Below are 17,419 nucleotides of genomic sequence, written 5' to 3' on the forward strand. Positions count from 1 at the left end.
GCCTATGTTTCCTCCCTCAGGGAAGATACTTTTTATATTTTCCAAAGTAAATATAGAGGCTATCATAGTATCTGACACAGATAAGGTGTTCAAATAATTTGTTGAAACAGGATGCTTAATCTAAGGTGAAGTCTGTTATAAAAGCAAATACCAGGAATACAAACTCATTTTTCATAGTAGGAATGATGTAGAAATTCTGTACTGAAAGACTTCAGATATTCTTTATAGCACCTTATAGATGTATAAAATTCATTTAATTGAAAGGAAAACTGGGATGGGTTTATTATTACGAAATTTTTTAGTCTAATGCCATCTAGATGGATTATGTGATATTCGAATTTAAATATATGAAATGTATTTTTTAAAATACATACTGCTATTATTTGGGAAAGTAATACAGATCTTTCACCCTGTAAATGGTTTTCAAAGGTTTTGTGTGTGTGTGTGTGTGTGTGTGTGTGTGTGTATCCTCCAAGGTGAGAAATTCTGCTACCAAGTGTCTATTTTTCTAGTATGCTTTTTTCTTTTTAATTAAAAAATTATTGAAGTAATTAACACAGACTGCTATATTAGTTTGAGATACACAATATAATGATTCAACAATTCTATATGTTACTCAGTGCTCATCTGGATAAATGTATTTGTAATCCCTTTGTCTATTTCACTCACTCTCACACCCACCTCCCTCTGGCAACCACCAGTTTGTTCTCTGTATTTAAGACTTTGTTTTTTGTCTCTTTTTTCTTTGTATGTTAATTTTTCCTAAATTCCAAATATTAGTGAAGTCATTATAGTATTTTTTTTCTCTAACGTATTTCACTTAACATTATACCCTCTAGCATGTTGTTGCAGATGGCAAGATCTCATTCTTTTTTATGGCTGAGCAGTATGCCATTGTGTGTATATACCACATATTTATACATTCATCTATGGATAGATAGGGGTTGCTTCAGTATCTTGGCTAGTGTAAATAATGCTGCAATCTTAAATTACACACTTTTTTCTGTCTAAAAATTATCTCTTCTTTTCAATGAAGTCTTCATTTTTATATTCTATCTATAACAGTACTGGCATTTTCCCCCCACAAATATGTGAAGCTCTTACATTCTCCGTTTTATCTTCTTTCCACAGGTCCATTTCAAACTCAATTATTACAATTATAATCTTCATTTTGAATGTTCTAATTCCTATTTGAAATAAGCCTTCAAAGATGTTTGAACTGACATAGACAATTACTCACTCTGCCCCAAATTTTTTCCAGGACGTGGGATACCAATCTTTAGTCATCGTAAACTTTCAAGTACAGCATTCATAAAATTTATTTTTTGACTATATAAATATTTATATATTTATAAAGTAAATATATCCTTTTTGAGGTGTACAAATTTGCTCCAGATTTGTACATATTTCAAATATTTGTCCTGGTAACACCATTTATCTTTTTAGATCACACATTTTATATGAGGGACTAAAGACACTCAACTTTTAAATAAAGAGGAGGATATGGAAACTTGCTACTGAAGATATAAATAGTAACCTGTCCATAAAAGATAATTCTGCTTAAACACAATCAACAACTACTATACTACAATTAATCTCAGAAGACATTCATAAAAATAATTATTTAAAATGAAATTTAAAGCAAGCAACTACTACTCCCAAATACCTGCTTTATCACTTTCTTTTTCTTTATTTAAATTTTCCCTTTTTTGTCCTCATCATGATAGTTTATATGTTTATTTTTTAAAGTTTAGAGAAATGTAAGTTTTATCTGTTTTAGGTCAACAGTTCCATCAAAAAGTAGCCCGAGGTAAAAATTACACAGAGCTATTTTTATTAGAAACAAAAGTACTTAAATCATGTAAAAAGCAAAGAATAAAGTACTGATACATGTTAACATGTGTGAACCTATAAAACATTATGCTGAGTGAAAGAAGTCAGCCATGAAAAAACACATATTGTATGATTCTACTTACGCAAAATGTCTAGAAAAGGCAAATTTATAGAGACAATACAGATTATTGGTTGCCCAGTGCTGAGGGTGGTAATGGGATGTGGCTGTAAATGAGCTCAAAGTTTCTTTTTAGGGTGATGGGCATGTTTCTAAAATTAGATCATGGTATATTTGTACAATTCTATAAATATATTAAAATTCAGTGAACTGTACATTTCAAGTGGATCACTTGTGATATATTAATTATATCTCAATAAAAGGTGTATCATACTTCCTTCCCCCTCCCCCCACCAAAAAATTGTAGAACAAAGTCACTAGCCAAAGACTAAAACTTGAATATCATTTTCTCTAACCATAGGCCTTCTCCTTGATTCATGCTTGATCATATTCTCAGCTGGAAATGGTGACATTGAAATTATAGGTGAACACCTTGAAGCTATTGAGTAAAGAGATTGAATCTCAAAGGTTTTAAGGTGAAACCCAATATTTAATACAAAAAGTTAACTATCAAAGTACAAAACTATTTTTAAATTATTGCACTTTTCTCTTTTTTACTGATGAAAAAAGCTTTAAAAATTTTATTGTCCTCAGCATCAATATGATAGTTGTGTTTTCTTATCTGTTGCCTGCAGAGAGCTCAGGATATAAGGGTAAATAGATGTGCTGATAGTGCATGATATTGTGCAAAGATTGCATGCTGCTACTTAGTTTGTGAAAATTCATATCCTAGTTTGCCCAGGGAGGTAAGGTTAGTATAAACTTAGTGAATTGGTGAACAGATGATGGAATGGACTAATGAGTGGCCAGTGCAGTCTGTGAAGTTGTCAAGGTAGCTAAGACAATGTTTTTGAAACACTTTTAATTTCTCAAACCAGGTGTCCCATGAATATAGAGTACTGGATCTGATTATACAATAATTCAATTCTATAAAAGTGAGAAGATTGTTCACCAAAGTGGGGTGAATTATCTCTTTCCGAAATGCAAAGTTTCCAGCACACTAATGTACTGGAAGTGATTATTTACCAAACGTCATTCTGATCCTTTGAAGTTAATCCAATTCACATGGTTAAAATGTGTATGACTAGTGACTATTTACATTGGGTAATACCATCTTTTCATGTTAAATTTATATTTAAAATATTTGTGTTAGTGGATTTTGGTAGCTGCTGTTTTACAACCACTGAACGTATGCATAGTAAAAAATGAAAAATGTTAATAATTAGGTAAGCTTTGTCTCTCAATACTTTTGAAATGAAATTTTACACCAGATTTTAAAAGTTAATAATTGCTATTCTGGCAGAAATAAAAGAAATAGAAAAGCATAAGAATGAAAAGGCTCTTCCATGGAAAATATCTGGTTACTTGTTCCTCTATAAAATTTGCTAGTTGGGAGTGTCGATTGTGTTAATGGAGAGAGCAATTTTAAGCTGTAATCAGGATTAAGCCTCCATAAGACTCTTCATTTTTCTTTTCCATTTGATGACAATTTTCTGTAATTAATATCAGTCCTTTTTTACATACACCAATTGCCTTGATATTATAAATAGAACATTGTGCTGTAGCTTTAGGTAAGGAGTAAATTAAGAGCAGATGAATTCTTAATAACAGTCCTCTCTCACAAAACGTTCATGATTATAAAATAATATGAGTAAACAATTGCTGAGGATGTGAAAATATACAGGAGAAAACATCTTAAAATGTTTGATTTTTCTGAAATTCCATTAATTCAACTTCATCTGAGCCTGTGCATTTGCATGGGAATGCCCAAGAATCTAAAAACTGCACTGCAATATAGAAGAATTAAGCACTTGTCCATTTACAGGTGAATATATATATATATCTTTTAATATTAGAAATAAGATTAAAAATAAGTGTTCAAAATCAACTGAATTTTAATTTTTAAATGGGTTATTAGTCACGAACATGTAAAATTACCTCTAGTTTATACAAGTACAATGAACTGCACAGTCAATAGGAAGTTATGAAAGGTTTTTGTTTGTTTGTTACAGGAAGCAAAAAAAATGAAACTTATATATTAAAATATTGCTAGTGGCTTTGTCCTATCTGAAAAATTTTTTAAAAATGTATATTCACTCATATTGATTTCTTTTTCTCTTACTCATTAACATTTTCTATTTCTGTATAATATATATATTTTTTTCTGTGTATTTAAAATAAATATATTCAAAATAAAACTTTGGGGATCATTCATATTTTGAGAATTTACTTTGACAATTTTTACAGGCACAAAAGAATAGAAATACAAGTTTTAAACTAAACTTTTTTTTTAATCGCAAATCAAATAATTAATGATTCTAAAGTCTTTGAATGGATCTAAATGGTTTTTCATACTGGAAAACCTAAGTCTAGCCTTGAGTGAATAAATGGAATTGAGGTTATTAACAAATTAACTATAATTAAAATAAAACAAAATAATACAAACAAAAGGATGAGTGATTTAAATATGAAAAAAAAATCATACAATTCTAATTAACAGCCAGAATATGAATATCCTGTCTCTCAATTTTCTTTCAGTAAAAAGGGGGTACTAACCTTGATCTTTGACCCAGTAAACATCATACTCATTACTAAAAACGTTATAGATTAGGGCAATAACCTTGCAATTCAAACAAGTACCTCTTGGAACTACAAAATGGAGACATAAAATTCATAATGGGGGTGATGGTCTTCCAGCAAGTTCAACTTTTTCTATTGTATGTTAGTATGAAATAAAGCTACTTATTTTAGAAAAGAAAAAAAAATCACTTTAAAAAAAGAAGCCTTCATTTAAAAACAAAATCTGCCCTCCATACAGACAATAACTTCTTTGCTTTCACACTTAAAATTTAATGATCCCTAAAACATGGCTTATTATTATGTTCATTAAATAAGAATGATCACCATAGGAACAAAGGTGTGACCAGTTTACTTCATCATAGTTCCCAAATAAATGTTACCTTGTATAGTAACAAATCTTTAGGAAAAGAACATTCACATGAACACAAATCTGTCATTGACTGAAGTTATACAGTCCTTTTGGAAGTGACAATGGTGATTCATTCGTTAAACATCTTTTTTTTTTAATTTATTTTATGCTATCATCTGGTTTTGAGCAAAACTTGCAAAGATTACACTTTAAAATTTTGTTTTACCAACATTGTGAAAACGCTGCCAAGCTTTTTGTTTAAAGTATAAAGTGATTGTAAGTTTTCATTTTTAGAATTCTTGAGGGACTACAAAAGGAAAAAAAAATCTAAACCTTTGAGGCTTATAAAAAGTTGAAAGTTATGCAGGACTTATATTTCGAGCAGACTCAGTTGAACAGTTTCAGGTTACCGCATGAGTTTAGTAGAATAACAAAATATTGCTACTGCAGAAATAAGTTACTCTGTCACTTGGGACCACCAGGAGAATCTACTTACATTTGAAAGAATATCAAAGAAACAAAACCTAGAGTTGAATCACAAACTGAACAAAAAAAAAAATAAATTGCTTCATGAAAAAAATAAATAGGTGAGAAGAAATAAGTTAACTACCATGTTTTTATGACAAATACATACATGAAAGATTTGTATAACGTTCACAAAATGTTTTTGTTTTTTTCAGTTCAAATAAAGCCTATTTTAAGCAGAGAGACACATAGTATGGAATGAGCTAAATACTGGAGTTGAACTCCGAAACCTTTAAAAAAAAATTAGGTGGTATTTAGTAAGCTTTTAAAAGCATCAAGTGTACTCATTATTAGATGCAAAGCTTTGTTGAATAAATGTTACACCTGCTGTATAAATCAAGTATGAATAAAATGCTTGTACATTCAGTTTTACATTACCCTTTAAAAATAATTTCAAAGCACAACATTTAAATTTTTAGGCTTTACATTTAAAGTTCTGAAATAGAACCAAAGATCATAAAGGTCACATGTCCAACTTATTAATTTCTCAGTTTTTTTTTTAAAACGAAGTGCACTTCCAGTGACCATGAGCTTTATTACTGAGTAAATGCTGTTTCAGTTTTGTATACTGATACACTCATGTTTCATGAAAGAAATATTTACATTTCTATGTTTATGTATTTATAGAAGAAGATTTCTGAGTTAAGGGCAAACATTTTAAAAGCAATTGGAGTTAATAAAGGTATTTGAGTTATTCGTACTCAGGCATGCATATTTTGTCTTAACATTGTTACCTCTCTTTTGAGATAGCATTTTGACATTTGCCTTCTGTTTTGTAACCATATTTCCACTAATCATTTTAGAGATTATTTCCAAGTTTAACCAGTTTCAGTATCCATAATTAGTCCCTTAATATGATGGATTTTCCATTCATTAGTTCTTTATTTTCTTACTATGTCAATTGAATTAAGTGTATTAGTTTGCTGGGACTGCTGTAACAAAGTATCACAAACTGGGGGTCTTAAAGGACAGAAATGTATCGCTTTACAGTTCTGTAGGCTAGGAGTTTGAGATCAAGGTACTGGCCAGGTTGGTTCCTTCTGAGAGCTGTAAAGAATTGGTTTCGTGTCTCTCTCCCATCTTCTGGTTATCTGCTGGCATTCTGGTATTCTTTAGTGTCTGATGTATTGCTCCAATCTCTGCCCTCATGTCCACATGGTATTCTCCCTGTGTGTGTTTTGTGTCCAAATTTCCCCGTTTCATAAGGACCCCAGTCATATAGGTTTAGGGGTCTGCACTAGTCCACCATGACCTCGTCTTAATTTAACTATATCTGTGATGATCACATTTCCAAACAAGATCACATTCTCAGGTACTGGAGGTTAGGACTTCAACATATTAATTTTGAGGGTGATGCAATTCATATTCACATATGGTAAGTATATTTTTAATTGAAAAAACTATTGGTGGTTTAGTATGGGTAATATGTCCTTTCTTTTTTTAAGATTTTATTTATTTATTTGACAGAGAGATAGCAAGAGACAGCACAGCAAGGGGTGTGGAGAGGGAGAAGCAGATTTCTCACGGAGCAGGGAGCCCAACACGGGGCTCCATCCCAGGACCCTGGGATCATGACCTGAGCCGAAGGCCAACACTTAACCGACTAAGCCACCCAGGCGCCCCTGTTCTTTCTAGTCCTTTCCCAGCTGAGAATGATTTTTAGTTCTTTCATATACAAAAAACAATTTTTCTGGTTATAAAATTTTTGAATCATACCTCAGACAAGAAAACGTTAAGAGAATATTCCCATAATGATCTGGTTTTGAAGCCATACTGGTTGTATGCACTTTATGGACATTTTTTTCTTGCCCATATATTTAAGGAATTTTTTTGTTTATCATAGATATTATTTTTTAAATAAATTACCTGCCAAATAGTAAACCAATTTAATCTCCAAAATCTGCTGGCATTAGTTAGGATGTTGGTTGTGCTATTGAAACAAATAGCCATAGTTCACAAGAGCTTAAGCATTATGAAAGTTTATTGTTCATTTATTTTATTTGATTTTATTCATGTAGAAGTTCCTCTGTTATTAAGGCTTTTCTCCATGAAGTCATTGGGGTCCCAGACTTAATCTACCTTGTTGTTCATCACTCTCAATATCTAGCTTCCAGCTTCTGGTCTGAAATGCTTATTTCAGTTTTTGCCATTTTATCCCCATTCCAACTACAAAAAGAAGAAATAGAAAGACATGGTTATTGGTGTTAAGGGCACTGACTAGAAACTGTACCTGTAACTTCTGCCCATATTCTATGGAACAGAAGTTAGACACGTAACCACACTTAGCTGCGGGTAATCTTGAGAAATATCATCTCTCTATGGGGAGCTGTGTGCTCAACTAACATTTTTTTCTATTAATATAGAAGAAAAAGCATAGGTATTAGGGGCAAATAGTAGGCTCTGCTAGAGTCTACACTTTACTTCTCTTAAATATCCATTTGCAACCTTTTTCCATGCACTGAAAACACTTGAATCTCCCACAGGGAGTCAACCTCAATGTCCTATCCAGTTACTGTATCCTACTCAAAGTCTAAAATCCCTGGAAAATATGCAGTCCAACCTGTTAGGTCTGAATTTGGTTTACCATGGGCTGGGAACCTCTAAACTAAAAGAAAAATGATCTGTCTCCTTCTCCCCCTCCCCCACCCACCTCCAACACACAAACCCAATATGTAATAGAACAAGAACACACCAACAAGAAAACTTTCAGAGCTGTAGCAGCATGATGCATAATGGGCCTCAGCTGCTCCATGCATCTGGGGAGGTGGCCCTGGAGCAAAGTGCAGTTTCTCTGTTGGGGAGGTGATGGGTCAGTGACAAAGGGCAATGGTTTCTGTGTTAATGAAGTCGATGTGCATCTTGTTCTTGATGTCTATCCCCTGTGAGATCTTCAGGAAGTCATTGAAGGTGACCCCTTCTTATACTTGATCATGCTCCTTTTGCCCCATGCAGATGCTGGCTACCTCCATCATGGCCCTATCTGCAATGCAGTGAGCAGAATCCTTCTCCTTGTGGCAATTTCTCAAGACCTCTTTGACCACATTTTCAATTGTTCCACAGTGGACATTGCATACATGTAAAACAGAAATCTCAGCTTTTCTTTCTAGCATAGCTATACCTGCTCTTTCTCCTTGGTGGTGTGGATTGGTCAGAAGTACGGCATGTTGGGTCAGGAAGTGCTCAAAGTTGATCTTGTGAGCCAGGCAGATGGACCGTTTGCCAAGGTTCCTGTTGCCAAAGAAGGCATGGTGGATTCTGGATCGCATCAGATTGAATTCCAGGTCAGGGACTTTGTAGAGGTCCTCTTTAGGAATAGTGGGCTGATCTCCCCTTAGCTGCTTATAACTCCACTTGAGCCACTGGATCTGGTCTAATGAGAAGCCTGTGTTGCCCACAAGCTCACTCACTTCCTCAGACTCAGAATGGGAAGCAACCATGGTGCCCTATGGAGGGGGCCATGAGGAATGCATCACTTGTAGGGCTTGGGATAGCATTGGCTCTGCAGAAGCTTCTCAGACCTTGGGTCCAACATGGTGTGGACACCAGGGCCAGGTCTGAGCTCAGGTCAAGCAGTTTAGGCAAGAAAATAAATATGTTATCCAAATCAGAAAGGAAAAGTAAAACTGTCACTATTGGTAGATGACATGATATTTCATATACAAAGCCCTGAAGATTCCACCATAAAACTAATAAAACTATTAGAACTAATAAACTTAGTAAAGTTGTAGGATGCAAAATCAATATAAAAATATGTTGTCCTTCTGTAATACTAAAAATGAACTATCAGAAAAGTAAATTAAAAAACAAACAAACAATGGTTTACAATTGTATCAAAAAGTATAGAAGACCTAGGAACAAACTTAACCAAGGAGGCAGAAGACCTGTATATTGAAAACTCTGAGACACTGATGGAAGACACTGAAGAAGACACAAATGAATGGAAGATATTCTATGCTCATAGATTAGAGGAATTAATGTTATTAAAATATCTCTACTACCCAAAGCGATCTATAGATTCAGTGCAATCCATCTCAAAATTCTAAGGGCATTTCTTTTATAGAAATAGAAACAATCCTAAAATTTGTCCTAAATCCCAAAGGAAGTCTTGTCATATGGGACAACATAGATGACACTTGAGGGCATTATGCCAAGTGAAATAACTAAGAGAAAGACAAATACCATATGTTTCACATGTATGTGTAATCTAAAACAAGCAAATTAGAAAAAAAAAAAAAACCAAAATTACAGACACAGAGAATAGATTGGTGGTTGCCAGAGGCAGGAGGTGAAAGGTAGGCAAAATCAGAGAAGGTGGTCAAAAGGTACAACTTTCCAGTTATAAAATCAGTAAGTCCTATGGATGTAATGTACAGCATGGTGACTGTAGTTAATAATACTGTACTGTATATTTGAAAGTTACTGAGAGAAATAGTTCTCGAAAGTTCTCATCATAAGAAAAAAATTTGCAACCTTGTATGATGATGGATTTTAACAAGCTCATTTGTGATGATTCTTTCACAATATGTACAAATACCAAATCATTGTGTTGTACATCTGAAACTAATACGTTATAGGTCAAGTACATTTTAATAAAAAAATATATGGGACTGTGAAATAACCCCCGAAAACCTCAGTAGCTTAGCATCACATAAGCTTTTTTCTTTTAGAAAATCCAATACAGGTGGCCTCGGGCTTTCCTCCAAACAGAGACACAGACTTGTAGATCCAGGTTTGTTTCATCTTGTGTGCTGCCATCTTCAAATGGCCTCCGAGGTCACTCTAGAACAACAATAACAAAAACGCAAAAAGCTTTGCATTCATAATACCGGAGAATGGGAACATGTGAGCCTCCTTTTTTACATTGTGGTAAATCATTACTTCTGCAAGGTATTTCAGAAATCAGAGATAAATTATGTGAAGGTAGAGATCCAGGTATTTCACCATTTCGCTCAGAATATAGAACCTGGATGATGTGACCTACTGAACCAGTCTCAGTGATGACCACATTTGTCAGGTTGACTGCATTCAGTTGACAGTTGTCAGCTGATGAACTAAATCAAGATTCCAAATTTATATGACAATATATAGATAATGCGTTTTGTGAAGGTGAAGAGATAAACAGCTTATGATCACAAATGCCAGGTGGAAAGTTCTTTGATAATTTTGTATAAGTGATAATACATTTTAAGTAAATATAAGAAATAGAAGCGGATTACAAATGGAGTAGAAAGGTATTCCTATGTTGAAACTTAGAAATAATTCACCCTTGAAAGGAAGATCTAGAAAACGCTATTTTGGAATTAGACTTTTATAAATTTTTATTTATAGATCCTGTTCTCCCTAAGTATGGAGACCTCTGTAGCTTTTCGTTTAGAAATCATTTTGCTTCTACCATCCCTTTAATATTTTGGCAGCAAAGTTAGGCCTCATCTCCTGAGAGAAGCAAAACAGTATAAAACCCAAGAGTGCTGACTCTCCACCCAGACAGTCTCTTTCACATCTAGGCTTTATCATGTCCTATCTTTGCAAACTTAGACATGTTAATTAGTCTCTCCATGGATTGAAATGGTGTGCCTATCCTGCCCCGTGCAGTCTATGATCAACTGTTCTCAGACCAGCTGACTGGTACCAAACTACTCTTAGAGGGGTGAGCTGGACGTAGGAGATGTTTCTTTTCTGTGTGTGCATGAAAGAATGGGTAACCTTATAAAAGCAAACCCACAACAATCATAGTCCAGAGGCTGACTTTAGGGAACACTGGTTTGAGAAATTACAAGAGGGAATTTCTTGTATTCCCAATTACAAGAGGGAAAATTACAAGAGGGAATTTCCCATATTCCCAAGCTTCTTGGGATCAGAAGAACTGGGGGGATCCTCTTCTAGCTTCCTTAGTTATGCCTGAAGACAGCCACCCAGCACTGGTTGGGGACAAGGACTGAACTGGTGGCCACCGGCCATGCCCAGGAGCTGGGGCCCCAGAGCCAGAAAACCCCTAGGCACAGGGGCTGCTTGGTGCCCTCCCTGAGGGGGACCACTGTTTGGCCTGGTCTGTCAGTACAGTGCCTGTGCTGGAGATGGAGAAGTGGGTCCTTCAGAACTTTGTGCTGGGGCTCATCCCTGGTAATATCTCTTCTCATTCTTTTGCGGCTGCATTTAAAAAAACAAAAACAAACAAAAGACCAAAAAACTAAAAAGAGAATTACTCAAATTTCACAAATTATTACTTACACTCGCTCCCCTCTGAATTGTAGGCCCTCACATAAGAGAGATAATTTTACTTACCGAACTCTTAAAAATCAACTATCTAGCCTCTGTGTGTCAGGTGACATATTTTGCCATCTAAAACCATCTGCTGACAAAAATTGCTTTAATTTATTTATTCATTTATTAATTTTAGAATGCCACATATTTTCAAGTAATCTTGATATACTTGTCAGTTTTCTATATATTTTAAAAAGTTTAAGACCATGGTTTTGTGGAACAATCTTTTTTTTTACATTTTCTCTAATAGAAAAAAAGACATACGTTGATAGAAAATGTCTTTCATTTCCTTATGGATTTTTATTGATCTTTTGTGTTTTTTATATAAGAGGTTGATATTTATGGAGGGCTTACTATTTGTCAGAAATGTTTTCAGCACTTGAACGGGTCATTTTACTTTATTTTCAAGATTATTTTTTTCAGGTAAAATATCATTACCCTCTCTTACTTGGGAGAGTCCAGGTCACACAGTTGTAAAACAGAGCTCACACTACTTCAGATATGGCAGAGGACAGGGGTCGAATGTACCTTAGAGTTCAATTCTCTAATGGAACTCTAAGTTCCTCAAGAGAGCAGTCCCGCTGCATAAAACTGCACTTGAACTTTCCTTGGAGAAGCTCCTTCAAGTGCTCTGTTTACATGGCTGTTTGTGTCTGACCCTGAGCGTTCTTGTGGATCAGACACCCAGAACTGCTGGAAAAATCAAGAGACACTGGGGATCCTTTGCAAGGTGCTGCTGCTAAGAGAGCCATTGCAACAGCAGGTCATTACCCTTGACACCAGCCCCAATGGTTGCTGCAGAAGGCCTCTGGGAGTCAATGGCAGCAAGGCAGAAGGCCAAAACTAAAACAGCCATGCAGGTGAGTGGGAGCCACTATGGTGCCGAGGATGATTCCGTTAGTCGCCTGTTTTAAAACTTTCAGGAAGGGATCTGATACTACATGCTGAGATTTTAGTTTTAATAAATTTTGTTTTTCACTGTGTTCTCGTTTAAGTAACTTTTTCTGCATGATGCTGTATGTGGGGGTGGAGACATTCTGGATGAATAGAAAAATGGGGGTGGCAAATCAGCAAATTGGGAAGTCTGTTTTTTTGAAATTGTTATGCCCCAAAGTGAGACCAACCCTACTACTAATTTCTCTTCCTTCTAAATTGATATATGGCGTCGATCCTCACAATGTTACAATATATCAGCAGCAGTTTACGAAAAGATGATAGAATTTCTCTTTCAGAATACTCATGTCCTTTTATTTACTCATTGCACATGACATTCTGCATGTATTACTTTATTAGATGAACTTTAATCTTCTGGGTAATGAATAGCATTCCCTTCCATGGAACCCTGATCAGATATGTTGGGAAGAAGATTGAATCTCTCACTGCATATGAATTGGGAATTAGTCAGTCATTTGAATCTTTAAAAAGTGTAAAATCAGTAGGGATTGGAGTAACACTTCTTTATTCATCGATTTATAAATCATACATTTATTGAGCACTTATTCTGTGCCGGGCATTTTGGTAGATGAGGAACAGAAGAAGAAGTATTTGTGCTCTCAGAGAGCTTGCAGTTTATTATAAAAATCATGATTAAAAAGTTTCAGAATGAGATCAACATTAAAACAGAAATACTGTACTATAGGGATGGATACCTAAATGAGAGAACACTTACTTCTGCCCTGGAGAAGAGCTCAGAAAAATAGTACAGGGAAGACACGATACAGTATCTAATTTAAAATGCCAACTTAAAAGTTAGTTTAATTATGTGGGTTTATACTCTAGAATATGAGAAGTAGAAATAAAATAGATTTATAAACCAAAGATGAGATTAAAATATCCCAAATCAAAGGGAATAAAAATAGTTTAAAAATTGCTATTGTGAGAATGCCTGAATCATGGTCCCGAATTTAAATAATAATTAAAAAAAATGTGTTTAATTTGAAGGGCGAATCTGTGCAAGTTTACGAGTTTTCATTTTAGACATTATCGAAAGCTGGTTCATAGTGAGGAAAATGGGCAAACACTTTACTGATGTTATTCCACAGGCCTTTGGTCTTCTATCAGTTTTGTTAAGATATCAGCATTTAGTCTTATTTTTCTCCTTTAAAGTTAATTTCCCCCCTTTTAGTTGTTTTTAATATTTTGTATTTGATTTATTTATAGAATGTTGAGTATGTTAAAGTTAAATATGATGTTATTTATTTATCTTGTTTTAATATTATAGAGATTCTTATGTAGGTTGACGTCATAAATAGTATTGCAAATTTTTTGACATTATTTATTTCCATAAGATTTCTGTCTTTTCTTCTTTTCATTCTGAGATTCCAAATACATGCATGTTAGACATTTTCACGATACCAAGCCATATATTACATTGTTTTGGTTTGGGTTTTTTGGCCTGTTTTCCATCATTTTGCCTTTCGGTGCTTCTGTCCATTATTTTCTAGTCCACTAATATTTTCTTCAGCTGTGTCTAATATGTTTTAAAGCCCATCTACGGAATTGACTGTGATGCTCCCTTCAGCATCTAAAAATCTGTTGAAATCTCTTTGTTCACTGACAAAATAGATCCTGTTCTCTTTATGAAAGTTTTACTTCAATAAAAAAGTTTTATTAAAACTTAAGCCCCGTGACATCTCATTTCCTAATGAAAAAGATTTCATTCATCACTGAAATAAATGGCAGTATAAGGCTTTGAAATTATATTTTCATAGGTAACTTGTTGGATTTTGTTGTAATAATATAGACAACCTCCAAAGTTACATTGGACATTGTTGAATAAAATTTAACATCCTTTGTATTCTCTTTTTACGTTTGGTACCTGATATGTAAAATGTTCCTAGTAAATTTTAATGTTATCAGATAGTATAATGTTGAAAAGTACTATTTTGTGTGTTAAATTTGAAAGTTTAATAATGTAGATAAGCAACATTTCATATTTTTTAAGTAATAACTTGAATGGATTTGTCTCATTTACTTTTAGGATCTGTGCATACACATATATATGTGCATATATGCACACATAATACCTATATAATGAAGATATATAATGTTAATAGCTAATGGGATCCATGGGATAACTTTTTTCTTTCTGTTCTCTTAGGAAAATTTGCTAACATGTGACATACACTATTGCTCTGATCCAATCTAACATTTTCCTACCATTTTATCATGTATATTTATTTCAACAAGTTTTCAATTTGAATAGTATGTTTGAAAAGCCAAAGTATGAAGAAAATAAAATTTACCAAGCATTGATTTGAAACAAAGTGTATTATTTTACACTCCAATTCCCATTCCAATTCTATACAGTGATAGATAAAATCTAATTAAATTTGAAATCATATTCTCCTTCATTTACCACATTTGTGTAATTGTTGCACATACTAGTCTGATGCATTTAGTCTGTATTGCTCCAAAACTTCAGGAATTCCCTCTGAAAGGAGATTCAGAACTGAACATGTTGCTAATTAAAACAAAACGAAACAATTCTGAAAAATAATTTTTTGTGCCTCACTATTTCTTAGATACTATAGAAAAATAAGTCACTTCTCTTCCCACTGCAAAGAGCTTACAGTATGATTATGGAAATAAGACTGAGAGTGACAATAAAGTCAAGAAACTAATTCCAATAGGATTAGAATCTAATCAGTTTCATTGTGTTTTAATTGTACTTCTATATTGGAAGAGCAAAATAGTAATACCAAGTCATATATTATAAGTATTAAATATGTCTGTGAAGAAGTTGTGGGATTTAAACTTAGACCTTGCATTTCAAAAGACAGTGAGGAATTTATAATCTCTGACTACGTAGAAATCATATAAATCATAAAGATAAGACCAGAAGGGCACAAAAAGTGGAAAATAAAATAGTCTAGTTTTCTCATAGGTTTTAATCAGTACTCATTTTATGATCAAGTATCAAAGTGATAAAAGTATAAATATCAGAAGGATTTTTTAAAGATACAAAGGTAGACACTAAAAATAATAGAGTTGAAATCATCAAATAGGTATTTTGCTCACTTCTCCTTCTTGATACTTACAAGGATAACTCTCTCCTTCCAAAGACCATGCTTATGGCCAAAGAGATGTCAACAAAAATGACTGCTGTCCCTTCTGGGCTGACATATTGAGTTTCTGATGCAGACGATTCCATGCTCTCGTTTCCTGCGGAGTGGACCATGGAGCGTTGCGTTGAGAGGTAGGTGCCACGAGACTGAAGCAGCCTGGGATTCTGAGCTGCCACATAGTGAACAGCTGCTTTGGAGAGATGCCCAAACTGTAGGGCACTCTGAACAAGATACAGACTTTGTTGTGATGGGTCACTGCAAGGCTGTGTTCTTTATACTGCAGTGTAGCCTAATCTTTTCTGGTTGACACAAAATAAGCAGTGTTTGGGGCTAAGTAGAAGAAGAAATCTATTGAGCCTGTCAGAAGACTTAGATAACTAAGTACGCTGCTAGAAGTAATAGTCATAAAGAAAACCACTAGAAAATGTATTAATATTCCATATTATCAGGAAAACAACACAAACTTCCATAAAAGAAAAGTGTTACTTATATAGTGAAAGATTAAAAAGAAGCAGTGGGAAAAAATAAATGACATCATTAACCAAGTATATATATCATTTAAATAAATGTATATGGGCTGACTCAACCATTTAAAATAAAAGACTCTCTATTAGAAGAAAGAACAAAATCTAATAATATATTGTATACAAAATACACACATTACAAAATAATCCAGAAAAGCCAAATATAAAAAAGATGAAGTCATTCCAGGAATATGCAAATAAACAAAAAGGTTGGGTTGCTAATTTTAAATCAGAAGAACTTAAATTTTGGGCAAAATAATTAGATGAAAAAATAACAATATAATTTATAATGAAGGTTAAGTGAAGATTATAATGAAGATTAAAGAGAATATTCATTCACGAAGTAATATAGCCATAGAGCCATAGAGTCATCAGGAAACCCAAGGAAAAATAGAAACACATTTGTAAAAGAAAAGTTAAATTTTTATTTTATATTAAATTGATAAAACAAAAAATATGTAAACAGTCTAAATATTATCAATATGTAGTATAATTTTTTTGTACACTGATAATAAAAAATACTCTAAAAATGCCAAAATTTGACCATGCGTAATATTACAAAACACTTAAATCAGCTTTGAAAAGTCAAGCTAATGAAGCCTACACCCTTTGATTTAACTTAAGAAAACACAAATTATTTAGGAAGATATGAAAAGTAGTAATGTGCAAACCAAAAATATATATATATATATATGTACATATATATATAGCACTCTTACTGAGATGTAAATATAAAATTAAACCATTTCAAATATACAATTTCAATGCTTTTTAGTAACTTTATCAACTGACGTAATAACCACCATAAATTAGTTTCAGAACATTTTTATATCTCCCCAGAAAAGACTCAGGCCCACTTACAATCCCTCCTTATTCCCATCCCCATGCCCATCCTCAGCCCCGGTATCCACTAATCTACTTTTTGTCTTTATGAAATTATCTTTGTTGGACATTTTATAGAAATGGGACCATAGAATATGTAGTCTCTGGTGTCTAATGTCTTACACTTAGAATAATGTTTTCTGAGGTTAATCCGTAATGTGGTATGGCTCGTAGTTTCTTTCTTTTTATTGCTGAGGGGTATTCTATTATGCAGATATACCACTTTTTGCCTATTTATCAATTGATGGACCTTTAGGTTGTTTTCACTTTTTGACTGTTA

The 17,419-nt window shown here is 33.6% G+C and overlaps 1 long non-coding RNA gene and 1 pseudogene across 3 annotated transcripts in view; one reads left to right on the forward strand and one right to left on the reverse strand.

Annotated features, from left to right (window-relative positions):
* The window catches only part of LOC123000848 (uncharacterized), a 273,953-nt gene that overhangs the window by 160,104 nt on the left and 96,430 nt on the right, over positions 1-17,419 (forward strand). For all 3 annotated transcript variants that reach the window (XR_006409192.3, XR_008957722.1, XR_008957721.1), the window contains exon 5: positions 15,731-15,864. This is a non-coding gene — a long non-coding RNA (uncharacterized LOC123000848). The remainder of the gene's footprint in view (positions 1-15,730; positions 15,865-17,419) is intronic.
* LOC113253030 (calcineurin B homologous protein 3-like) lies at positions 8,216-8,842 on the reverse strand (annotated as a pseudogene).

The sequence above is a fragment of the Ursus arctos genome, unplaced genomic scaffold, assembly GCF_023065955.2.
Source record: "Ursus arctos isolate Adak ecotype North America unplaced genomic scaffold, UrsArc2.0 scaffold_6, whole genome shotgun sequence".
Lineage (NCBI taxonomy): Eukaryota > Metazoa > Chordata > Mammalia > Carnivora > Ursidae > Ursus > Ursus arctos.